This window comes from Heloderma suspectum, chromosome 1, assembly GCF_057233095.1.
Source record: "Heloderma suspectum isolate Gila_16-S chromosome 1, 16-S_ref, whole genome shotgun sequence".
NCBI lineage: Eukaryota > Metazoa > Chordata > Lepidosauria > Squamata > Helodermatidae > Heloderma > Heloderma suspectum.
This window is the reverse complement of record NC_139458.1, coordinates 57975708-58002572: the sequence shown is the minus strand read 5'-3', so window position 1 is coordinate 58002572 and position 26865 is coordinate 57975708.

The window sequence follows — 26865 nt, the reverse complement described above, 5'->3', positions numbered from 1 at the left end:
CACAAAACTACCCCCTGATGAACTCCATATTGGAGAATCCATGGAGCCAAGCAATATCCCCCAAGCACCACCTTCTGGAGCAGACTATCGAACTCACTACCCCACCCCACTCCCAATTCAGACAGTTCCAATCCAGAAGGATACCATGGTTGAAAACCACTGAGAGATCAAGGAGAAAACTGGATCACATTCCCCCTGTCTTTCTCCTCACATAAGTCATCATACAAGGCAACCAAGGCTGTTTCAGTGCCAAAACCCAGCCTGAACTCCAACTGAAATGGATACAGAGAATCTGATTCATCCAAGAGCATCTGGAGCTTGTCAGCAACCACCAGCTCAAAGACCTTGTCCAGAAAAGGACAAGGACCTTGTCCAGACCTTTGCCACCATCCTAAAGTTGTTGAGGACTTCTGGGTCCAGGGAGGATTTCTGCAGGAGTTGTCCACCTCTTTCAGGTGGCAATGGACCAGTCCTTCCTGCAAGGAGGCATTAATCACCCACCTAGTCCAGTGGGCTGTTCTGTGCCTGCCAGTTTTAATAAACTTAAAAGGGCCAAGGATCCAATTTGGAAGTGGCCTGTCCAAGCACCTTGTCAATGTCCTCAAGCTATACCACTTCGCAGTGGAGGCTGGTGGCTTCGATTTCTGTGGGGCTTTAAATCCAAAATGGGTTCAGCACCTTGGATAGCTCCTTTAGAGTTCTGCCTGGTTCTGACTAAAACCCAGAGTGGATTCACCACCCCACAGAAATCGGAGCCACCAGCCTCCCCCGCCAACTCTACGTATGAAACTGCTTTACATACCAAGTAAAACCATTGGCCTGTTTTGCCCTGTCTATTCCGTCTGGAAGTGGCTCTCCAAGTTCTCAGGCAGAAGTGCTTCACACCCGAGTTCCCCAAGATCCTTGTAGCTGGAGGTGCCAGAGATTGGATCAGGGATCCCCTTCATGCGACAGTTGTGCTCTGCCATTGAGGAATAACCCCCTCAACATATTCGACATTTCGACATATACATGACCCAGCTATAATGCATAGTTCCTTGTCATGTGATGTCTCTCGGCACTAGCCCCTTTGCCGCTATGCACAAGTGTGAAGATGGTCTGCATCATGAAGAACCAGGAGAAGAGACTGGACCTCCATGTCATGACCACAGTAAGTCAGCATATGGAGGCCATTTCCATACCCTCCAACATTTCACTTATGAAAATAGGGATGTTATAATAATCTGTTACCAAGGATTACTGCTCAACCCCCCCCACACCCGCCTTTACACATTGCTGAAGGCTCTAGTCCATCTGCTGTATACTCTATTCCGTTACTGAATCCCACTGATTTAGAAGCTAAGAGCGTGTTTGTTCTCTGGGTTAAAGATACACTAGAAAAACATAATTGTCCTACAATATGTTATCAACAGTTCAAAATAAACCTCACCAGCTGTAGCATATGAAATAGCAGGCTGTGCACTACATGGGGCCTTATTGTTCATGTGCGTGTATTGACATGCATGTGCCCTAGAGTCAAGATGCATCTGTCTCCCATTCCCCACCCTCCGCTAGAAAAGGAGACTCGGGGTAGGCAGCTGAAACTTGAAGAAAGACAACTCGAGCAACTCATATTAAGAAAACTTTAAGAATCATCCCCCAAATGCAAATTACGAAGAAAATTGGGACAGTGATTTATAGGCAACAGCAGAAAATAGGAACTGTCCCTGGTAACTAGGAACACTTGGAGCATATCTATGTCTATATCATTCCCCAGTTTTTCTTCCCTAGGCACAGTTGCACCCATGTACATTCCAGAAAACTCAACATTTTACTTACAGCACAGTCCTATGTGTCTACTTAGACATGTCCCATTGAATTCAATGGGGTTTACTCCCAGGTAAGTGTATACAGAATTGCAGCTAAGACCTAGGTTACAGGATCCAAACCATGTTGATCTTCACTTTTTTGTTGAGCAAAGTTTTAATGCTAAGAACTGCAATCCTATACACACTTACCTGGGAGCAATTCCCACTGAACTCCAGGGGACCTACTTCTGAACAGGCATACATGGGACTACACTGTAAGAACTGCATGGAACTCAAATCCATAGCTGAGTACCTTAAGCAACACCTAACAAATGCAGCTACAGTGACTACAAGCAACAACCAGAAAGTAACATACTTTGATCTCTGGCTGTTCAGCAAAATGAACATACACGCTGATTTCCTGGATTTCTGAATAGTTACAGGTGATTCCACTCTTCATAGAGTCTGGTCATGTGGTATTTCTTCTTCTCCTGGTCTTTCCTGTGCAGATGTTACTATGGCTGATGTAAACCTGAATGCTTGAGCTCACCCCAACTCTGCCACCGCCTGCTAACTAGGGACATCATGAGTGCAGTTCGGGGTTCGGGAATTCGTCAACCAACCAGCGCCCATGACCCCCTGAACTGCGCCCGCCGAGACGCTGTCCTTGTTCACCCACCGCTCATGCCCGCTCGTGCTCCAAAGTACTCATCGCAAACTCGTTCTGTGAGCGCTGCCATTTTAGCGCCTTTGCTTTCTAGGAAAAACAGGAAGTAAAAAATAATGTGCATATTCAAATATGCGCACTTTGGAGCAGGGAAAGCTAAATAAGCACAATATTAGAGGCATAATCCCTCTAATATTGCGCTTATTTGGCTTTCCCAGCTCCAAACCGCATATTTGAATATGCACATTTTTTTTACTTCCTGTTTTTCCTAGAAAGCAAAGGCATGAAAATGGCGACGCTCACCAAACAGTGCTGGGGAATCCACCAAACTTGTGGGTGGCTTGAGCACAGGTTCGGGGGGGAAGTGAACAGGGATGCTGCTTCAGCAAGTGCACGGAGAACCGAACTAGGGTGAGTTCCTGTTTTCTCTCCCACAAGCAGCAATGTCACTTTTAAGATAGCGTCTCCAGAGATACGTACATATTCAACATGTATGTATGTATGTGTACACTTCAGGACTGTTATTTTTCTTCAGATACACGTTTCTGTAGACTTGATCTAATAATTAATTGATTGATCAACTAAAACCAAGAAAACTAACAAATTAAGATATACTTAATTGGATCACAGCCCTAAGTTGCATACAGCTCTTGACTCTTCCCTAGGACCAGGAGAATCAGGAGAAGAATGTTTTTCCACATGCCAACTTGGCAAGTGGGATTTCCATTGTTTCTTCCTCTCTTGGTCAATAGTAAGGATTTTGGACTCCAATTCTTCTACTATCACATGCACCACCCACCTATATGGTGGGACTGTGAACACTCTATTAAGGACTTCCTAGCAGCTTGTTAATTAGACAGTGGAACTTTCAGCTGTTTCCTTCATCTTCCATGTGATCAGGCAGATAAGGAGGATAACACTTCCACTGTGCCAGCTTAGCCAGTGGGATTTCCTTGAATTCCTGAGACTCGCGCCAGATGCCTCTCTGTAAACACTGCAGTGTGAAATGTTTAGCAGTGATCCTTTGGCTTCCCATTCAGGTGATGTCAGGAAAGTCTAGTGTCAAGGGCTCCTTGGAGGTCTCTCTCAGTCTAATCCAGTAGCCAAGTCCAGACACAGACAAAGGAATTCCTTTCAAAGCTTTATTCTTCTTTTACAACTTAACAACTATACTGACTGCAACTAGATCTAAGCAGCACAGTACCTATGCCCTACGTTGGAACAGTTGGTCCCCGTTTGAAAGGGAATTACTGGCAGACCCCTGAACTTAAGGACTAGGGAGAGTCCCTCCCCTTTTCCCTTGGATCCTCTGGGCGCAGCCGTTGTTTGCACGCCAACCTGGCATTACGCCTCCTTTCCGCGCCCTCCATCTGGCGCCGCTCTCTGCATCTGCGTCGCGCATCCACCAAGTCTGCTATCTGTGGTTGGTCACTCCCTGGACTGCTAACTAAACTAGGAATGCTGGTGGGAGGAATCTCCGTCAGCTGTTGGTCCTGGGAAAGAGGAGCGCGCTCCTCTCCCAGGAGCGACTGCTCTTCCTCAGAATCAGAACTACTCTGGGATTCTATGGGCTCAGTGTCCACCCTGACATCTAGGGTAGCCCCTCCCAACCTTTGGTTACCAGATGATGTTGGACTAGAACTCCCATCATCCCTAGCCAGTATGGTCAAGGATCAAGAATTATGGAGATTGTAGCCTACCTGGGGTCCCAAGGTAGGAAAAGGCTGGTCTAGTTGCTACCTAGCATTAAACTTGGAAAATGTATGCTCCTTATTTTATTTATTACATTTTCATACTGCCCAAGAGCCCAAGCGCCTTGTGGCAAGGACCTCTCTTTCCCCCTCTCAGGCTATTTATTATTTACATTTTCACCTGACCTTTCCACAGTAGGGTGCCCAAAGAGGTTAACACAGTAGAAATAAAACACAAATCCAATAAAAGCAATGATCAAAATACATAAACAAGCAGATAAAACAGGAGCAGATAAAGATAGCAGAGGGCTAAACTGAAAACAGCAGTTAACACCAGGAGATCATAGTCAGCTTGGCAGGCCAAATGCCTACCTGAACAAGAAAGCCATTAAAGGGGAGGCTAGGTGGGCCATCCTGGGAAGTGAGTTCCAGAAATGGAATGCAGCCACTGAGAATGCCTTCCCTCATGTCTAGATAAAGCTTCACTTTATTTTCCCTCCTCCAGTCCATCGTCAGTGCCAGGAAATTATACAGGACCATAACAGCTTCCTTGGTTTGAGATGTAAATGATAGAGTTGGGTGTCATCACCAAGGAGTATGCCATGTTTGAGTATTTCCCTAGCAACTTGACTCCAAAAATGCCATAGTCATACAAGGCAGGTGTTACATTGGCTGTCCTCTAGCACAGAAGATGGGGGTGGTTCCCACCCTCTACCCAGCAGTTCGGGAATCTCTAGAATGTGCAAGTGACTTTCTGCATATGCAGTACCTAATGCAAATCAAGTCATGCAGACACACCTAGTGGTCAGCTTATCTTGATCTCTAATTAGGAAAAGCACCATGCATGAAGCACTAGAAAACTCATTGTAAAACTCGTAATAGGTACTTACCCGTTAATATTCATTGGGCCTACACACAAAATATGTACATTTTTGTACATATTGTACTCTTCACCACTAGATACTCATGGTGGGAAAACTAAACTCACCATGTCATCTACCTCTCCTCACCTCTCTTTTGAACATAGGGAACGACCCCTCCAAAAACCAAGATTTTAATAAGGAATCTTGTACTTTGAAGGGAGTAGGTTACTCACTGCAGAGTCCTTCCTATTTTGCTAGTACTCTTTGTTTTGCACCATTTTGGACAGTTGCAGCAGAAAGATGCAGACAAACTGGAGAGGGTTCAGAGGAGGGCAATGAAGATGATCAGGGGACTGGAAACAAAGCCCTATGAGGAGAGACGGAAAGAACTGGGCGTGTTTAGCCTTGAGAAGAGAAGACTGAGGGGAGACATGATAGCGCTCTTCAAGTACTTGAAAGGTTGTCACAGAGAAGAAGGCCAGGATCTCTTCTCGATCATCCCAGAGTGCAGGACATGGAATAATGGGCTCAAATTACAGGAAGCCAGATTCCAGCTGAACATCAGGAAAAAATTCCCAACTGTTAGAGCAATACGACAATGGGACCAATTACCTAGGGAGGTGGTGGGCTCTCCCACACTGGAGGCGTTCAAGATGAAGCTGGACAGCCATCTGTCAGGGATGCTTTTACTTAGATTCCTGCATTGGTTGGACTCAATGGTCTTATAGGCCCCTTCCAACCCTACTATTCTAGGATTCTATTCTATGAGTCTAAGTCAGGTTTTGGTTTTCTATAGTTTGTGTACAACTCAAGTGAATGTACAATGGCTCACCCTACTTCAGGTTCTCCATTGTAGCCTTTTTTCTGCATATTTGCAGATAACCTTGTTTTCTAAGCACCCTCTCTCTTTCTCTTCTCTTCTGGGCAGAGCTATGTGGCAGACCTACTGGACAGTTATCTCCCAACGGTTTCAGGACTTCAACCAACATGTGACGTTCAACTGGAAGAATCTCAGAAGGAGGATGTGTATAATGAACATCAAAAAATGACACAAAAACAATGTTTTTTTTCACTATTCTGAATTATTATGCAATATATTGTGTTCTGTTAGGTAGATGACAAAGATGTTGGGGATGGGGGGAGGCCATTATTTCTAAAATCAGTCAGGGAAAATAATTTATCATACTACTTTTGTTCATACACACAATCAGTGTGTAAATGATGCACATTCTCATGCAGAACAACAACATGGTTGCTGGAGAGGTAGCTCTGAGTTAAATCTTCTGACTGAATCTATAAATGTGGAATGCAATCCCTTGCTGAAAAGCTGTCATTAAAATTTGCTCTCAGTATTGTCTGAGCTAAAGCAACAAATGATCTTTCGCTGATCAAAAGCCAACAGTGAGTGTTGTGCTCATTGCATCTTTTGAACTTTAATACACATGATGAGCTATTACTACTAACATACCTTTCTGATTCATTTGTGTGGCTGAAGGTGATTCCAAGTGAACATAACACAGATTATATTAAAATATCAACAGACAAACTGCATGCCATCGATAGAGTAAACAAACTGCCGTTTTCTACCACACTGTTCATGCAGAATGGCATTTGACTATTGACTGAACACAAGAACCTGCTTATACCAGGTCAGACCAGTTAGCCATCTAACCCAGTATTGTCTACCTCTCCAGAGTCTTAGGCCTAGGTCTTTTGCATCACCTGCTCCTGGGAATAAGGGTGTATATGAAATTCATTTCAGTTCATTTTTGACCAGAATTTACTCAGTTTGCACCTTCTGGAACTGAATGCAGACCTGAACACAATCTGCGGTTGAAGCAATTTCCAAGCTTGTTGTTCCATGAATCATATCACAATGAAAGTGTTCAAAAAATGCATACATTGAAAAATGTGCATGAAAAAATGCATACTTTTGAAAAATGTCTGCAAATAGGCTTTAATCAAAGGGAGGAAAATGCATACATTTCCAAAATACCCACAACTGATGTGTACTTTTGAAAAATTGTGCACAAAAAGATGCATGAATGTTCATGTGAAAAGAAAAAACAAGGCTCGCAATATGAGTCGGAACATGAGTCAGAACGAGCTTCGAGATGGAATTTGAAGAACTTTGACAAGCTTGAGTTTTGCTGATTTGCACAACCCTACCTGGAAACTTTAGAATGTGCTCTAACATTGAGATGTGGTCCTCCCCTAAACAATGTGCATTGGTTGGATGTTCCATAGCATTTTCTCCAGGGCTTCAAGGTAAAAATTTTGGCTGCCATGCCATGAATGAGAAAATTCAGGAAGGCATTTGTATTCCTGGATACCAAAGTGGAACTTTTTGAGTTTTCACTGAACTCTGTCCAGCATAGCCCACTGCATCAGATACCCGTAGCCAGTCCATGATGTATGATATGTTAGCAGTAGGAACTACAAGTCTAGACACAGACAAAGGAATTCCTTTCAAAGCTTTTTTTTTTAAAGTCACCCGTGATAGGCTACGTGGCGATTTACGTAGCCTATCACGGCTGACTTTGCAGATCTAGCCGTGATAGGCTACGTTAATCGTCACGTAGCCTATCACGGGGGCGTTTCTGTTGTTTTTTTTAACTGTTTAGTTCGCGGCCGGGCGAGGCGAGGCGCCTCCTCCCCGGCTTGAATTTCGGCCGGGCGAGGCGGGAAGCCTCCCCCCCGGCCTGAATTTCAGCCGGGCGAGGCGGGAAGCCTCCCGCCCCCCCCGGCCTGAACTTCACAGGGGGAGCAACAAAGCGCCTCCCCCCCACCACGGGAAATCTTCGAGGACAGGTAAGTGACTTTCGTCCACCCCTAGTCAGCAGCATGGGAGATCAGTCAAAACAAGATACAGGAAAGCTAGGTTACACAGTGCTGAAATCTGATACTCAGATGTTGTTCCAGCAGTGCTAGGGATGGCGGAGAATTTCTCCATGAATCTCAGCGAGGCCGAATACCAACGCATTCGGCCCCCTGAAATTGGCGGTGAAATTCTCCCGCCCCCCCCCCCCGGGATGGGACTTACCTCCTTCGAATGTCCCTCTCGGCGGTGGGTCCCAGCGGCTTTTCGGGGGCGTTTCGGCGGGGGCGGGGGCAGCGGCCGGTCTTCTGACCGCCTGCCGCCGCCGCCATTACAAAGTAAATGTTAAAAAAAAAAACCACACACACATGATAGGCTACGTAACGATTTACGTAGCCTATCACGGCTGACTTTGGGAATCTAGCCGTGATAGGCTACGTAAATCATTACGTAGCCTATCACGTGTGTGTGTTTGTTTGTTTTTTACATTTACTTTTTTATTTTGCGGCCGGGGAGACGGAGCGCTCCTCCCCGGCCTGAATTTCAGCAGCGAGGGATGGGGCGCCTCCCCCCCGGCCTGAACTTCAGGGGGAGAACCGAAGCGCCTCCCCCCCACCGCAAAGCAAGCTGCGGGACCAGGTAAGGGACTTTCGTCCATCCTTAGCAGTGGCTAGACTGGAACTGAAGGTTTATGTAGCCTGAGCTCCCAGATCTCACTCGGGGTTCATCACAGGCCCTCTGGCAAAAGTCCTACTCATGAGGAGGGCCTTGCTCACAAGGAGGCCTTTACGCTTGAGAAGTCTTTTTCTGCAAGTGGAGTCTCCTTAGCCAGTACCTCCAGTCACCAGTGTTCTCAGTGTAAAATGGCAAGCATGAGAGTGGAAATACTGGGTGATATCCAACATTGCAAAGTCTTTCCCTTCCCCTTCTCCCCCTGCAGCCCGATGTGCCCCCCCCCAAAAGCCTTTCCAGAGGCTTGGGGGAACCTACCAAACATCATAGGATCTGTCTTATGGGGCGGTAGTGGGAGAGGTGGATCCCTGAAATCAGGGACCTTGCATGAGCAGTGTGAGTTTCCTCCGCCTGATTTTAGGTGTTTCCTTCTTCTACTGCATTCCTATAAGACACAAGTTTGGTGGGTTTCCCCAAACTTGTGGAGTGGCTTTTCAGAGGTTATCGAGGGCTGCAATGGGGAAGAAGGGAAGGGAAAGGTGTGTTTTTTCCCCCTGAGATGTCTTCCATTCACACAATATTGGGTTTCATCCATTGTGGGCATATTTCTCACTGAAAATTGTGAGGTTTGTCTCTCGGTAGAATCTGTCGAGATGCCTGAGCGGTTATGGATTTCCTGGATGAGCTTGGAGCCAACTTCTGCTGAACTGCAAGAATTTCACATCCCTTTTAGGACTCCTATAGAGAATATGAAGGGTAGCAGGATCATAGGAATTCTTGATGGTGGAGCATTAATGTCAATAAAACGGAGGTGTTCATCTCTTGATGAGAAGCATAGATTTATGACTGAAGGTAAATTCAGGATGGTCTTTGTCGAGATGAGCAGGGAGGCTGATAGTTACACAAACCTGATCAGCTATCACAAACTTCAGGTGGAAGTATGAACTTCATTTCATGCTCTTCCTTAGATCTTGGCAGACAGAATGTGGGAGCTCATAGACAAAAGGGGAGAACTCAAGGTGTTTTCACTTTAAAAAAAACTTTGGTTCTCCCTTGTGCTAGTTTTTTTGATGTCTGATTGTCAGAATGTGGAAAATGTTAACAAAAGGGCTGTGGCTCAGTGACAGAGCACATGTTTTACATACAGAAGATCCCAGATTCAATTGCTAGAATCTCTAGGTAGGACTGGGAAAGACTTCTGTCTGTCTGAAATGCTGGAGAGCAGCTGGCAATCAGTGTAAACTATACTGAGCTAGATGGACCAATGGTCAACTCCATGTAACACACCTTCCTGTGAAAAGAAGCTGGGAGAGAGGCATTGGCAATGTTAACGAACATTGTGGCTAATGCAAATTTTACTTTTCCATTACAAACCCTATTGAAGCAAGAGCCACTGAAATCACACTAAGAGCTTCTCTGGCGAGCAAAGTGCAGTCCTGCAGAACAGTACCAAAATAAACTGAAATGTGAACTACTGTCACACGCAAGGGTTTAAGATAACCAAGAAATTTGCAAGAGCTAATCAGAGCTGCAAGGAAAACAATGCTGCACAAAATGTGAATCTATACATATATATTTAAACTAGCCTTCCCCAACCTGGTGCCCTCCAGATGTTTTGGTCTACAACCCCCAGCATTCCTGACCATTGGTCATGCTGGCTGGGGCTGATGGGAATTGAAGTCCAAAATATCTGGAGGGCTCCAGGTTGAGGAAGGTTGATTTAAACCAAAGCTGCATTGACTATCCCCACACACTTTGGCAGCAAAATGTGTCCCCTCCTGCAAGAGTGATCAGATACTTGGGAGTTGCTGGGGAGTAGGCAAAATTCTAAGAATTTGGGGGGGGGTCTTACCTTTAAATACAAGTTGGCTGAGGGGGGGTTATTTTATTTTTCTTTAACTAAAAGAAAAGGCCTTGACACCACGTCAGGTGGTGGCTTGGCTGCCCAACAGCAATCCTGGAGATACCCATGGGAATGATGCTACATCATCTGTCTATCTAAAATTATTTCTAGACCACTTTTAAATGTGGAACCCTTTTTATGGGCAACAAGGCTTGGGAGGGCGGGTAAAGAAAAGGCAGGAAAAACATTGGCCACCTCATATTTAAAGGTAAGACACACACATACATGCACCTAAGTTCAAAGCATTCCCACCCACCTCCAAACGTTGATTCGATCTTTGGGAGGCATTTTCACCCTACCCTGATAAAATGCTGGGAAAAAGCAGAGCCAAATACATTCCAGCACTAATTTGAATCTTAATTGATGCATGCTGTTGGACACAATTAACAGTACTGCAGAATTAGTTTTGTGTGTATGTTTAGTGATAATAATGACGTTTCAGGGGAGCAAATTTTTTCTTCACTTATTGTCTGCTACATCTGCGGTTCTCTATTTTATTCTTCCCTTATACCCTGACATCATATAATGTAATGTAAGATATAGACACCAGCCATGGTTTTGCATTAAACTTCAGACTATAGACCAAAGCAATTAAATGCTCAGGATATGCTACTCATGATGCCAAACGCCAAGAATTGCACACTAGTCCTTGAATGTGTATTATGCTCCTCAAAACATTCTAATTCAAATAACTTGTTATCTAGTGACAGTTTTGAACTTACGTTAAGGAAATCTATGGCAATCCTACTCCTGCTATTAATGTGAACCGCTTTTTAAATGTACATTTTTCATATATAGTGTAAGAGGGTTGAAAGATCAGAAGCGAGGAGTATGAGTTTGCTGTAAAGAAAAGTTAGGCTTATAAGAACTTGCTCCTAACCTCTGTTCTTTTTTTCCTCATCCAGTGCACACACAGACAGACAGCATGAAGAAGAAAACATCAGGATACTGCGTGTATAATTTTTATTGTCATATATAGACTGATAGTTGAGGGCTAGGAGCTGAAACAATATTTTATGAAAGTATCATGTTGAAGTTTCTGCAGGTTTCAAAATATTTAAATATGTAAATTTCAGTGAAGAGATTTCAGATTTTTTTTGATAGCCTAATGATTTTAAGCATCTCATTTCTAGTCAAACACTGACAAAAGATGTGCAGATTGCAGTGTGAGATGGTTTCTATGGTTACAGTTGTTTCCTAGCAGTTTAGTGACATCTTTTGTGAGCATTGGCTGCTTCACTTATTTGTCACTAATGTATGTGTAGAACTATAGTTAATAGCCTTGGGCGGACAATTTTTTTTCTCTCCAGAATGGCTTGTATTGTTTTTTAGCAGCATTTTTCAATAAGGTGACAATGCACCAGAATACTAATGGTATGTATGGTATTTTAAGATGTCAAGTTTTCAATAAAATGGTGATGAAAATTTTGCATTTCAGTTAATAGTTAAATATTCATGAATTTTCACAGCACGATCAAGCAGGCGAAAAATAAACTGTATAATGTGTAACACTAAACATCATACATTCAAGCTCTTTTCATAAAATCTATTCACAACTGTTTAATATAAAAACCTTTACAGTTTTAAACCAGCTTGTGATAAATTAAAGGTATATGAAGTCACTTTCAATCAATCAAAAATAATTCCGCACAGCATGTTTACAACATAAAGGGAAAATACACCTTGGAAATAAATTACACTTTTTGTCATTATAATTTATAATGACCATTGGGGGAAGAATGTAATAATATTTTGGCCTTTGTGGATGTGTATATATAATATTCTTATTCAATGGTTTGGTGACATTTGTATATATTTAGATGTATGTAAACACATGGAAATGACAGGGTTAAACTGGGAAGTGTGGGAACTATGTCAGAGCACATGGTGTGTCTAGACCATTGCTAGTGCAATCTTACCACACTATGATTGAAATTGCAGCTCTCCAGGAATCAATGGGAGTCTGAAGGAGAACAAGGATTTCAAGTGAACAGAATCCTGTTTCCATTATGTATGTGTGCTTCTATTATGCTCTCAGTATGAGATGTATTAATTGAAATGACTACAGAATCGGAACACAGCATCTCAATTTGGCTGAAATGCTGAGGTTTAAAGGTATCTGAACTCTTGTACACAGCTATGAATGGGCACTGCCATGGGAAGGAACGGCCCAGTCCAAAGCAGGGCAGGGCAGGGCAGGAGATTCGAATCAGGCAGCTGGAGGGGAAAATAAGTATGCCAGCATTAGGGGTGGTGTACTTTCCCCCTCCTTCTGGTGAAATGTCAGGGAAAGGGTGGGGGGCTTTGAAACTTGGAGATCAAGGCCTCCTCTGGTCAGCCCCCAGCACACCCCCGGCATGACCCCCTTTTCCCTTTATTGTCATTGGAGCAACAACAATGTAGCAGTGGAGGTTTCTGAGCCTGCAACAAGGAATCTTGTGAGAGTGGCCTGCAGACCTCCCCCTCTGGGGGTGGGGTGGGAGATCCACTCCATCCTTTGGCTTTGGTGGAGGAGTTGTGCAGGCCCAAAGTGGAGGGTCCTGGTCCCATCGATTCTAGCATTGCGGCCTTAAAAGAACAGGACTGAAGAGCAGAGCAGGGATAGGTAACCTCTTTCAGTCTGAGGTAGGGATGTCAGAGAATTTCGCCACGAATCTCGGGGAGGCCGAATGCCAGCGCATTCAGCCCCCCAAAATCGGTGGCGAAACGGTGTGCCCCCCCGCCCCCCCAGGATGAGACTTACCTTGGGCGAATCCTCCTGGCGGCGGCAGCTGCGGCGGCTGGTCTTCCGACCGGCTGCCACCGCCGCCGCCATTTCCAAGGGTTTTTTTAAAAAAAAAATGTGATAGGCTACGTAAAGATTTACGTAGCCTATCACGGCTAAATTTTAAAAAACACCGTGATAGGCTACATAAATGTTTACGTAGCCTATCACGGCTCAGTAAAAAAAAAACAACCGCGCGTATGCAAATGGCGGCGCCCATGGGCGCCACCATTTGCATTCCTTATTTTGGCACGTCTAGTCTACGTAAACATTTACGTAAGACTACGCCGAAAATAAGGGGAACGCAAATAGCGTAGCGTCTACGCTATTTGCGTTCCCCTTATTTTCGCCGTAGTCTACGTAAATGTCTACACGTGCCAAAATAAGGAACGCAAATGGCGACGCCCATGGGTGCCGCCATTTGCATACGCGCGGTTTTTTTTTTTTACTCAGCCGTGATAGGCTACATAAACATTTACGTAGCCTATCACAGCTGACTGCAGGGACGCAAACGGCGGTGGCTACGGACGCCGCCATTTGCGCACCCGGCCAGCCAGGATTTGGGGGGGGAGGGACGGAGTGCCTCCCCCCCGGCCAGAATTTGGGGGGGGAGGGACGGAGCACCTCCCCCCCGGCCAGAATTTCAGGGGGGAGGGACGGAGCGCCTCTCCCCCCAGCCAGAATTTCGGGGGGAGGGACGGAGCGCCTCCCCCCCACCGCGAATCAATTTCATGAGAAGGTAAGTCACTTTCGTACATCCCTAGTCTGAGGACCACATCTAATGTCAGAGAAGCTCTCGGGGGCCTCGTTCCAGTGGCGGGTGGGGCGAATGGCAAAGGGGCAGGGCCAAAGATACCAGCATACTGTAGCTAAGAGCACTGACTGCCAAGAACGAAGCTTTAGGAGAGGCATTTCAACCTTCCTAGGACAGGGGGAAAAACTACACAAAAGCTAGGAAATCACTAAACGATCTGACTGGGAAGAAAGGGGTGTTGCCAAGAGAAGGGGTGTGGCCACCTGGGGAGCTCTGGTGGGCTGGATATGGCCCCTGGGCCTGAGGTCCCCATCCCTCATAGTGCTCACCAAAGTGTCACTTTCCATTATCTCTCCCAGAAACCCACACTACAGTTGCCAAAATGAGCTACCTTAAAGTACTGTCCTTCAACCTGCCTCACCTTCAGATCAGTGTGGTGTAGGCAAATCAAAACAAAAACTCCTGCTAGCTACACAGCTAATCTAGTCCAACAGCATTTTTTAAATCCTGTGTAGCCCCATCAGCTGGTGATTAGTATGCACACATCATGTCTTGGGTGCATCCTGAGCCAAAACAGGAGATCCTAATGGAAGGCCAGGGCTTTACAGCGTCTGGCTCTCCCCACTTTTCATCTGGCAAGTCACTATATAAATATTTGACTTATGTCCTGCCCTTCCTCACAAAGAGCCCAACAGCCAGCTCTTCATATCTCCCTCCAGGGTACAAAAACACCATCTCATGCACCAGCAAATCTGGGGTCAGGGGAAAGTGCAATCTATTATTGTTGTTGCTGTTGCTGTTGTTGTTGCTATTTATAATGTATTCAAAATACACAGAGCATTGTACAATAAAATCAAATAAAAGCAGTACAAATATTGAGCCAATAATCCAAATCCAAATAAATAAAAATAAAAATACCACAACGGCAGCAATGGTAATATGAAAACAAAACCAGCTAGCTGTCCCCAGGGAGAGCCCTCTCAAACAGCCAAGTTTTAATTCAATGAGGAAATGCATATCAAATGGGCTTACCTGATGTCACTAAAGCATGGATGACAGAGCCAAGGCTGGAGTCTAAGAGATGGGATGATCGCAAACCTGGCCATTACTACCACCTGTGAATCAAGGAGCGAGGCGGAGGCCAGGAACACACCCAATCTGTAAACCTGATTGTACTGATCTAGAACAGGCATATCCATCTTCTCCAGGTCACATGGCCCTGGTCACTTGAATTTCTATCTTGTCTAGATTTAGTAGTTTCAATTCGGTCTTCCCCCATTGAGCCTCTATTTACTTATTTCATTAGAGAGCAATCCTATGGCCCCTAGACAGCATCTGGGTGGGGAACCATAAGATAGTTCGGATTCCGGAGGCTGACAGGCATCCTGACGGGATTGCGCCCTTATTTATTTAAATATTTATACCCTCCTTTTCCTTATCAAGCCCAAGACAGTTAACATCATATGTTAAAACAATTTTAAAGGAAGTTTGACAACAACAAAAAATACAATAAAGCAGCAGGGTTGTTTTTTTTTAAGATTAAAATATACAAACCATCAGCAACAACAACTATGTAACCACAGTAATTAAAATCAAAAAGTGAGCAACCATTATGGCCCCAAACTCTTCCTAAAAAGAAAACTTTTGAATATCCTATGGAAGCCCATTTGGGGGCGGGGCGGGGGAGCAGTTCCAAGGAAAGGCCCAACCAATGAAAACCCCGCTCCCTGGGGATGCTGGAAGAGAATCCATGGTTTGTTGTTGGGTTGTTTAAACTATGGGTTTTCATTATGTGCGAACCCAGAATAATGGGTTGTCCATGGGCTGTATCACCAGGATACAGAGACAGCAAGCAAGAGTCGTCAAATACCCCAGCCTCTCTACTCTTTACAGGCCAGTACTGCAGTGCTGCAAAGGGATTTTGGATACAGGGAGGGAGTGGAAGAAGGAGGTGGGAAACAAACAACCCAGGGACTGAGAAAACAAACTGCCAGACAAAGCCTGGGTGGGGCACCAAACTAGAAATGTCACTCTTGATATAGAGATGTCAGAGGAATCCGTTTTGGGGGTGGAGCTCAGCGAGGTTTTGCCAGCTTAACCCCACTGGACTCCGGTCTGACATACCAGCTGGCCCAACTCAGCCTGCACTGAGTCAGACCAGCTGGTGGATTTTCCACCTTTGCATGGTGGCAGAAGAGGGCAGAAGCATCCCCCAGCACCAGCACCATGCAAAGGCACAATTCTCTCTCTGTCCCTGCTGGTGGCAGACACAGAGAAAGCATCAAGCTGCTGCAGCAGAAGGGTGGGGGGGAATGCTCCCCCCACCCTCTGCCACTGTGCCACTGCTACCAGGTTCCCAGATTTTGGGAACAAACCGCCATCTCGGCTTGCAAAGGCAAGCCAAGCCGGGGGAAGGGGCATGGGAGCTTGTCGGGCCGTTAAAGGGCTGGATTTTGCAGCGATGGACATCCCTATCTTGATCATGCCTAGGGCTGAATCTACACATAGCAGTTTTACCATTATCATTCTACAATGATAACAATTGGTGCACATGCCACCAATGGGCACCAATAATTAACACTACAGTATGATAACAGTATCTCCAGCAAAGGAGATCATTACTTTGTCGTGGTGCTGGAGCTTGAGCACCTCAATGACGCCATGAGCTAAACCGTGAAGGGATACCCAAGACGGAAAGGTCATGGCAGAGAAGTCAGACTAAATACGATCCCTGGGGAAGGTAATGGCAACCCACCCCAGTATTCTTGCCGTGAAAACTAAATGGATCAGTACAACCAGAGATATGTCAGTATACCATCGGAAGATGGGACTCCCAGGTCGGAAGATAGTCAAAATGCTACTGGAGAGGAACAGAGGATAAATTCAACTAGCCCCAGATGTGATGACACAGCTAGCTCAAAGCCGAAGGGACGGCTAGCGGCCAACGGTGCTGGTGGTGAACAACGAATCCAGTGTTCTAAAGATCAACACACCATAGGAACCTGGAATGTAAGATCTATGAGCCAGGGTGAATTGGATGTGGTTATTGGGGAGATGTCAAGATTAAATATAGACATTTTGGGTGTCATTGAACTGAAATGGACTGGAATGGGCCACTTCACATCAGATGACCAGATCTACTACTGTGGACAAGAGGACCACAGAAGAAATGGAGTAGCCTTCACAATTAATAATAAAGTGGCTAAAGCAGTGCTTGGATACAATCCAAAAAACGATAGAATGATCTCAATTCGAATTCAGGGTAAGCCATTTAACATCACAGTGATCCAAATATACCCCCCAACCACAGATGCTGAAGAAGCAGAAGTAGATCAGTTCTATGAGGATCTGCAGCACCTACTGGATAATACGCCAAAAAGAGATGTTATTTTCATTACAGGAGACTGAATGCTAAGGTGGGTAATCAAACGACACCTGGAATTACAGGCAAGCATGGTCTGGGAGAACAAAATGAAGTGGGACATAGGCTGATAGAGTTTTGTCAAGACAACTCACTGTGCATAACAAACACTCTCTTCCAACAACCTAAAAGACGACTTTATACATGGACTTCACCAGATGGTCGACACCAAAATCAGATTGACTACATCCTTTGTAGCCGAAGGTGGCGGACATCTATGCAGTTGGTAAAAACAAGAACTGGAGCTGACTGTCGTTCAGATCACAAACTTCTTATTGTACAATTTAGAATCAGACTAAAGAGAATAGGGAAGACCCACAGATCAGTTAGATATGAGCTCACTAATATTCCTCATGAATATACAGTGGAGGTGAAGAATAGATTTAAGGGACTAGATTTAGTAGATAGGGTCCCGGAAGAACTATGGACAGAAGTTCGCAACATTGTTCAGGAGGCGGCAACAAAAAACGTCCCAAAGAAAAAGAAAACCAAGAAGGCAAGATGGCTGTCTGCTGAGACACTGGAAGCAGCCCAAGAAAGAAGGAAAGCAAAAGGCAACAGTGATAGGGGGAGATATGCCCAATTAAATGCAAAAGTCCAGAGGTTAGCCAGAAAAGATAAGGAATTATTTTTAAACAAGCAATGCGCGGAAGCAGAAGAAGGTAATAGAATAGGAAGGACAAGAGACCTCTTCCAGAAAATTAGAAACATCGGAGGTAAATTCCAGGCAAAAATGGGTATGATCAAAAACAAAGATGGCAAGGACCTAACAGAAGCAGAAGAGAACAAGAAAAGGTGGCAAGAATATACGGAAGATCTGTATAGGAAGGATAATAATATCAGGGACAGATTTGACGGTGTGGTCAGTGAGCTAGAGCCAGACATCCTGAAGAGTGAGGTTGAATGGGCCTTAAGAAGCATTGCTAATAACAAGGCAGCAGGAGACAATGGTATCCCAGCTGAACTGTTTAAAATCTTGCAAGATGATGCTGTCAAGGTGATGCATGCCATATGCCAGCAAATTTGGAAAACACAAGAATGGCCACCAGATTGGAAAAAATCAACTTATACCCCCATACCAAAAAAGAGAAACACTAAAGAATGTCCAAACTATCGAACAGTGGCACTTATTTCACATGCCAGTAAGGTAATGCTCAAGATCTTGCAAGGTAGACTCCAGCAATTCATGGAACGAGAATTGCCAGATGTACAAGCTGGGTTTAGAAAAGGCAGAGGAACTAGAGACCAAATTGCCAATATCCGCTGGATAATGGAGAAAGCCAGGGAGTTTCAGAAAAACATCTATTTCTGTTTTATTGACTATTCTAAAGCCTTTGACTGTGTGGATCATCACAAATTGTGGCAAGTTCTTGGTGGTATGGGGATACCAAGTCATCTTGTCTGCCTCCTGAGGAATCTGTATAATGACCAAGTAGCAACGGTAAGAACAGACCACAGAACAACGGACTGGTTTAAGATTGGGAAAGGAGTTCGGCACGGTTGTATACTCTCACCCTACCTATTCAACCTGTATGCAGAACACATCATGCGAAGTGCTGGGCTTGATGAAGCCAAGACTGGAGTTAAAATCGATGGAAGAAACATTAACAATCTCAGATATTCAGATGATACCACTTCGATGGCTGAAAGCAAGGAGGAGCTGAGGAACCTTATGACGAAGGTGAAAGAAGAAAATGCAAAAGCTGGGTTGCAGTTGAACCTCAAAAAAACCAAGATTATGGCAACCAGCTTGATTGATAACTGGCAAATAGAGGGAGAAAACGTGGAGGCAGTGACAGACTTTGTATTTCTAGGCACAAAGATTACTGCAGACGCTGACTGCAGCCACGAAATCAGAAGACGTTTACTTCTTGGGAGGACAGCAATGACAAATCTTGATAAAATAGTGAAGAGCAGAGACATCACACTGACAACAAAGGTCCGCATAGTTCAAGCAATGGTATTCCCTGTAGTAACCTATGGCTGCGAGAGCTGGACCATAAGGAAGGCTGAGCGAAGGAAGACAGATACTTTTGAACTGTGGTGCTGGAGGAAAATTCTGAGAGTGCCTTGGACTGCAAGAAGATCAAACCAGTCCATAGTCCAGGAAATAAAGCCAGACTGCTCACTTGAGGGAATGATATTAAAGGCAAAACTGAAGTACTTTGGCCACATAATGAGAAGACAGGGTACCCTAGAGAAGATGTTGATGCTAGGGAAAGTGGAAGGCAAAAGGAAGAGGGGCCGACCAAGGGCAAGGTGGATGGATGATATTCTGGAGGTGACGGACTTGACCTTGGGGGAGCTGGGGGTGGCGACAGCCGACAGGAAGCTCTGGCGTGGGCTGATCCATGAAGTCACAAAGAGTCGGAATTGAACGAATAAACAACAAATGATAACAGTATAACTGCTATGTGTAGATTCAGCCTAGAAGTGTCTATGGGTTGGATCCAGAGTAAACCCACTAAAACCAGTGGGTCTTAAATCAGTTCAGACTAACTTACAGTAAGTCTCATTAATTTTGATGGGTCCATTCTAAGTATGGGTAAATCTGAATCGAACCCATTATGTTTTTCTCCGCCTCCTCAACATTTCCAGTTAAGGAAAGGCCAGAAAAGCTTCTCTTGTCTTCCCTGTTGCCAGTTTCCCCCTCCCCATTTCCCAAAGGTAAGAAGGGAACTGGCATGGGGCAAGCTGCCTGGGGGGGGGGGGTGAATTCCATTTTGAGCCAGACCCAAATTTGAAGCTGGTCTGAGCCAGACTAAAAAAATGGGCTGAGGCCTTTTGAACTGAGAAATTCCTACTGTGAACTCCCCAAATTGTGAATTCACCCCAGTCACTTGTCCTGTTTCTTGCAGTGCTTGCTTGCTTGCTTGTAACAGAATTAGATTACAGATTACAGATGTGCGGAGAGAATTCTCACATTGCCATGTTGGTTCCAGTGGCTGATAGATACTTAGGAGCCATTTCTTACACAGGTTTATACAGTAATGTTAGGGGAGGTGTCAACACCACTTTTAACTTCTATGGAGAAGAGGAGAAGCCCAAGCCAGGAAGCTCCTGCCCTCAGCTCCTGATGAGACCTTCAATCAGCCTGAGAGGACTGTTGAGGCAGCCCCTTCCCCATCATCCCTGGTACTACTTAAGACCTGTGTATCCTGAGAAAAGGCAGAACTGAGGAAGCCCAGGCTATCATAACCCTTAGGGAAGGCAAATTAAAGTTAATATAGTGTCCTTTATGCATTTCTGAGTTGACAATCAAACTGGCTAATCTCTTCTCAAAGTACATGGAGGGCGCAATCCCATGGAGATAGTCATCAGTTTCCGAACTCAGAGGCTGAAGAATATCCAATGCGGGTGTCCAGAGCACGGAGGTGATCCTTGCTTCCATGCTCCAGCCACCCTGTATTTCTGGCTGGACAGGCGATTTTTTCTGTCTAGCCAGGGAAGCTTCGGGGTGGGAGGGGGAAGGCAGCGCAAGGCATAGGAAGCTGTGTGACGTGGCTTCCGTGGTCTCCTCCTCTCCCCGCCCCCAGGACCACCCCCTTTTCCCCATCTCCACACTCCATTTCTGAGATGTACCCAGCATGGAGAGAACTGCACCGGCTACGAGGGGGTGGGGGAGGGGTTTCCAGAAACTGAGGTTTGGGCCTGGCTCCGACCTCTGTTCCCAGAAACTGAAAAACCCTATGGCCCTCTAGAAAGTGTCTGGTGGCCATAGGGTTGCTCCCTAAGAACCTTATTAAAGACTGCATATAAGGAGGAGAGGAAATTCCTATCTAACCGAATGGGCTTTACTTCTGAGTAGACACGTATTGGATTGCACTGTGCAACCCTCAGACAATTACATTCCATGCAGCACTTCAAATTGTAATAGCTTTGCTACCTTGGGAAAGAATTACATTTTCTCAGCAATAATCTATTTCAGTTTTAGTGATGGGAAAATGTAATAGCCTGTAACCCAAGTGCCTCCTTGAGGGAAATGTCTGGATTCCATACAGTAAAGCAGCAACATCTGCACATGTAAACTGATTGCCTGGAAATACCTTTTTATCACTTCACCTTTTCCAGGAGACCAAGTCCTGAGAAAAGAATTCTGGAACTGTAATCCCTGCATAAAATTAAACTCTTAAACAGGATTAGATGGGAATTGATTGTGTCTATTATATTTTGAATCTTATTTTAACAGATGAATGTGATGTTTATACATACCCATAGGAATTCTCCATAGAATTGTTTCTATAAAATTTCAATTTATTTGTAGTGGCTTGGGTTGCTGTTGTTCTTAATAGCTAATGCCTTTTGTGAGTCTTTTTTTTAAAAAGCAAACTGATATTTCACAAATAATGAGAAGACTTTTTGATCAGTAATCTCTAAGGGCTTGTGAAACATAAATAATATATATTAGAGCACACATTATTACAATCCAATCATATTGTTGTTGTTGTTCAGTCGTTAAGTTGTGTCCGACTCTTCGTGACCCCATGGACCATAGCACGCCAGGCCTTCCTGTCCTCCGCTCTTTCACGTATTATGCCAGTACTTTTCCATCTGCACTGGCTGCCAGTCCATTTCTGAGCCTGTTTCAAAGTGCTGCTATTAACATTCAATACCTTAAATACTTCTGCTTCATTGACTACGCTAAAGCCTTTGATTGTGTGGATCACAACAAACTGTGGCAAATTCTTAAAGTGATGGGAGTACCAGACCACCTTACCTGTCTCCTGAGAAACCTGTACGAGGGTCAAGAAGCAACAGTAAGAACCAGACATGGAACAACCGATTGGTTCAAAATTGGGAAAGGAGTACGACAAGGCTGCATATTGTCACCCTGCTTATTTAACTTATATGCAGAGTACATCATGAGAAATGCCGGGTTGGATGAATCAGAGATCGGAATTAAGATTGCCGGGAGAATTATCAACAACCTCCGATATGCAGACGATACCACCCTAATGGCAGAAAGCGAAGAGGATCTCAAGAGCCTCTTGTTGAGGGTGAAAGAGGAGAGTGCAAAAGCTGGTTTGAAACTCAACATTAAAAAAACTAAGATCATGGCATCTGGCCCCATCACTTCCTGGCATATAGAAGGGGAAGAAATGGAAGCAGTGACAGATTTTACTTTCTTGGGTTCCAAGATCACCGCAGACGGTGACTGTAGCCATGAAATTAAAAGACGCTTGCTCCTTGGGAGGAAAGCTATGGCCAACCTAGACAGCATAGTAAGAAGCAGAGACATCACCTTGCCGACAAAGGTTCGTCTAATCAAAGCTATGGTTTTCCCAGTAGTAATGTATGGCTGTGAGAGCTGGACTATAAGGAAGGCTGAGCGCCGAAGAATTGATGCTTTCGAACTGTGGTGCTGGAGAAGACTCTTACGAGTGCCCTGGACTGCAAGGAGGTCAAATCAGTCCATCCTAAAGGAAATCAACCCTGAGTGCTCATTGGAGGGACAGATAATGAAGCTGAAGCTCCAATATTTTGGCCACCTAATGCGAAGAGAAAACTCCCTGGAAAAGACCCTGATGCTGGGAAAGACTGAAGGCAAAAGGAGAAGGGGACGGCAGAGGATGAGATGGCTAGATAGCATCACGGATGCAATGAATATGAACTTGAGCACGCTCCGGGAGAGAGCGCAGGACAGGAAGGCCTGGCGTGCTATGGTCCATGGGGTCACAAAGAGTCGGACATGACTGAACGACTGAACAACAACAACAACCTTAAATACTTGGGGCCAGGTTACCTGAAGGTCTCCCCCCATATATACCTGCCCGGACCATACGATCATCTTCAGAGGTCCTTCTCCAGGGGCGGGGGGGAACCACCAAAGGAAGTGAGGCAAGTGGCTACTAAGATGGGGGCCTTTTCAGTTGTGGCACCCCAGTTGTGGAATGAGCTCCCTAGAGAGGCTCGCCTAGCACCTACATTGCGGTCTTTTGGGCACCAGGTGAAGACATTCTTATCTTCCCAGGCATTTTAGTCTTTCAGTTTTGTTTTTAAATGTGTTACGGTATTTTAAATCTTTGCATTGCTGCTAGGTTTCATTTTGGCTTTTATTTTTCATTTTGGTGTTTATACTGTAGTGTTAAACTTTTTTATTATGCTTTATCATGTTGCATTCAGATGAATGGTATTAGGTTGGGGCAGAGGCGGATGTATATTTGGGGTGAATGGGGAAGTGACCCACCCCACCTGTCCCTCACCCTCTTGTGGCAGAGAGATCCCCCCACAACCAGGTACATCTGCTCCTATTCACAGAGTGCAACTCCTAATGTCGTGCATGATCTTCTCCTGTCATCCTCTGGCAGAAGAATATTGAGCAACTGCCTTGCCCTCCACCCCACCAACCCCAGTGGGGCACAACCGCCACTGGGTAGGAGTTGGGGGGCTGTAAATTATCTTGAACTTCAAACCCTGAAACCCAATTGTCTGCATCCTAGGAAAACACAGTGGTGCAAGGAGGTTGCCACTTATCTCCTTTCTTGGATGCAAAACTTCAGGCAGGGGTGAAAGTCCCAAGCCAGCAGTGTGAAATGAAATGATAGCAGCATGGTTGAAATGCTGACATTATTACAGATCACAAGTGCCAGTTGTCCCACTGTTGCTCGGCTAGTCATGGATTCCATTCCATTCACTAGAACAGTGACTTTAAAATGCCAGCAATCCATTCTTTGATGGGATTGTTTAGTAATGATGCCTCCTGTTTGAAAGGCAATTGGCAGGGAAAAAACAAAAGGCAAACCAGAATGAGTGTGTCAGGCTACCTGATCCTCCCAGCGCACACACTCAGGCAATCTGACACTGGACATCCAAATCAGTGAGATTTCTTTGTTGCAGGGAATCCCACGGCAAAAGCTTAATGGTTACACTCTTCAGAAATCATATAGCTGATGGTCAGTAGCTATAGGCTGTATGTAATTTCAGAACAGTCCAAATCTAAGCACTACTACCGTGACTTGAGATCCTCAACATGGTTTCTCCGTTGCCATCTCCACAGTTCTGAACACAAGGGAAGGGACTCTGGATTCCTGGGTACCTAACCCAGGCAATCCTTTCACGGGGTTCCAACCCTGGACCTGGAAAGGGAATTATTCCTGGAATGAACCCATCAGGCAGTCAAGGGATAACTTCTTGAAAGGCCTAAACAAACCACACCCATAGAGAGTCCAACTTTGAATCTTTTGTTGATACCTCCAGGCTACATGGTCAAGGCCTATCAAGATCAAAAGAAGGGTAAACCAAGACATGCAGGGAGTTCTGTGCCGCCACTTTCGCATTGGTAACTCCGCACTGCATGCGTTCAGGCAGAGGAAAGTCCAAAAGTCGTAGATCTAACCCAGCCTGCCAGTACACTGAGCTGACGACAAACAGGCACACACAATCCACAGCAAATGAGAGATCAAGTCTATGAAAAGCCTCACAGTACTTTTCATGGCAAGTCCTTAACAATCCAAAGTTCCAGTCCATGTGCAGAGTGCCTCCAAAAGCCCAGACGATGATGGATCTAAACAGAGGAGGCTTCGGTCAATGAAGACAAGATGTTCCTAGCAAAGGCTCTTCACCTCTGCATCAGCTTAAAAAGGAAGGTGTGACTGTAAGACACCCCCTCCAAATCCCTTGACAGACAAGGGCCTTTAGCCTTTCAGCAAGGCCCCTGTCTAAACAGGGCATCACTGCTCAGCCTTCCAGCAGCGATGCTTCAACCTAGGTGACCCTTCTGCAAACCCCACCCGACCTCTGTCGGGTTCTCACAGACAGCTTCCAGCCTCCCTGCCAAGGCCAGGCCAACAGGTGGACAGAGAGTTGGGTGACTGCCCTGGCTCTGCTCTGAGAACACTGGCAAAGATAAGCTCACACAGATCCTGACATTCCAGAGGCTGAATAGGCCCAAGCCCTTCCAGGCTACTTCTAATCAAATCCTGGCTATAACCTACAAGGCCATGACAGAGTGTTTACCAGTCCCACATGCACACAGAGACTTTCTTAGAACAATGAAAGGAGACCACTCCCTTGTTCACTGACGAAAAGAAAACAGTTTACTCACAAATATTCTTGCATATACAATGCAGGTTTAGCATAGAGTTCCGAAAGAGTTTGTTCCGTCTATTTTTGTGTTCCATTACAGAGGCAGGAGTGAAAATGCAAACACACCTGTGCTCCCAGCAATGGTGGAAGTCAGAGAGGGAGGGAGGGGGAAGGAAGGGGAGGAGCAAAAGGAAGAAATCACAGGAAACCACATCGTAGGCTATAGAAATCCTAAGGCTAGCCATTGTCGAAATTCCCATGAACTAACTGCAACACTGCCCCCTTCCAGGAACTTACAGACAAGGTTGTAATATTCCCAACGTTCTTAAGTCACTGCCACTAGAAGATTGGCTTGCCAATTCTTGAAGCTCCCTTTATTAAAAATCATGGGGAAATGTTTCATTTGTCAGGGACGATCCTTTTTACATAGAGGTAACATGCCTTCCCAGAGAAGAATTCATCATTCACTTTCCTTACATACTAATAACTTATCAGCTCATAACACCATCGCTCAGACTTGGCTGGGGGGGGGGGGAGTCCTTGGGCAAGATACCTAATGCCCTCAATGGGCCCCCTTCCTCCTTACTGCCACCACCCACTTTTTGTCTCTCAAACAAGGACAGCAAGGAAATGGTGGCAGTAGTTCCTCCTCCTTGCCACTCACTTCTCGGGGTGTACGAACCCCACTTACCAGTCCGCTCCGGGGTCCGCTGAGGGGGGAGGGAGGTGATCTGTCCCTCCCCCCGGAATCCTCCCTGGCCTGTTCCGCTCCACGGCGAGTCTTAGGTTCTTATGAATTTGGAAGAGGCGTTTTAGTGATTGAGGGGGCAAAATTCTCTGAAAGGTGCTTATCACTGTGGCAGTGGCAGTGCTTTCACCCTCAATTTTACTTTTAAAAACTTATTTTTAGATACTCTTGGCAGTGATCAGATACTATCTCCACCCCATACCCCACCCCACCTAAATATCCTGGACATAGTATTATTCTGGGGTATTTGCGGGGGGGAGCTGGCAGCTTAAAAGTTTTTTTTAAGTAAAAATGGGGTGGAGAACAGAAAAAAAGTACCACTGCCCCTACCATGCGCCTTTCAGGTAATTTATCCACATACAAATGCACATGCTTCATTGCCTCCACAGTTGTGGGATGCTCCATTTCATCTGAAAGATCTCAGTTGAGAACTTTGGGCTCAGCTTCAGTAGATGTTACTCTGTAATATATGTTGTCAAAATTTGAGTTTTGAGTTACTACTTACTTACTTGCTTACTTATTTATATTAAATTCTTTTTAGGCCACCTTTAAGGGTAAGACCCTCTCAAGGCCACGTACACAATAAAAACCATACAAAAATATAGAAATAAGTAATAGATATACCATAAAATACTATAAAAACAAATTACACCAATAAAACTTGCAACCCACAGATTATGGGAAAGCAAGTGAAGACAGTAGGGTCTTCAGAGCCTTCTTGAAGATCTGCAAAGAAGGGGCCTGATGAACCC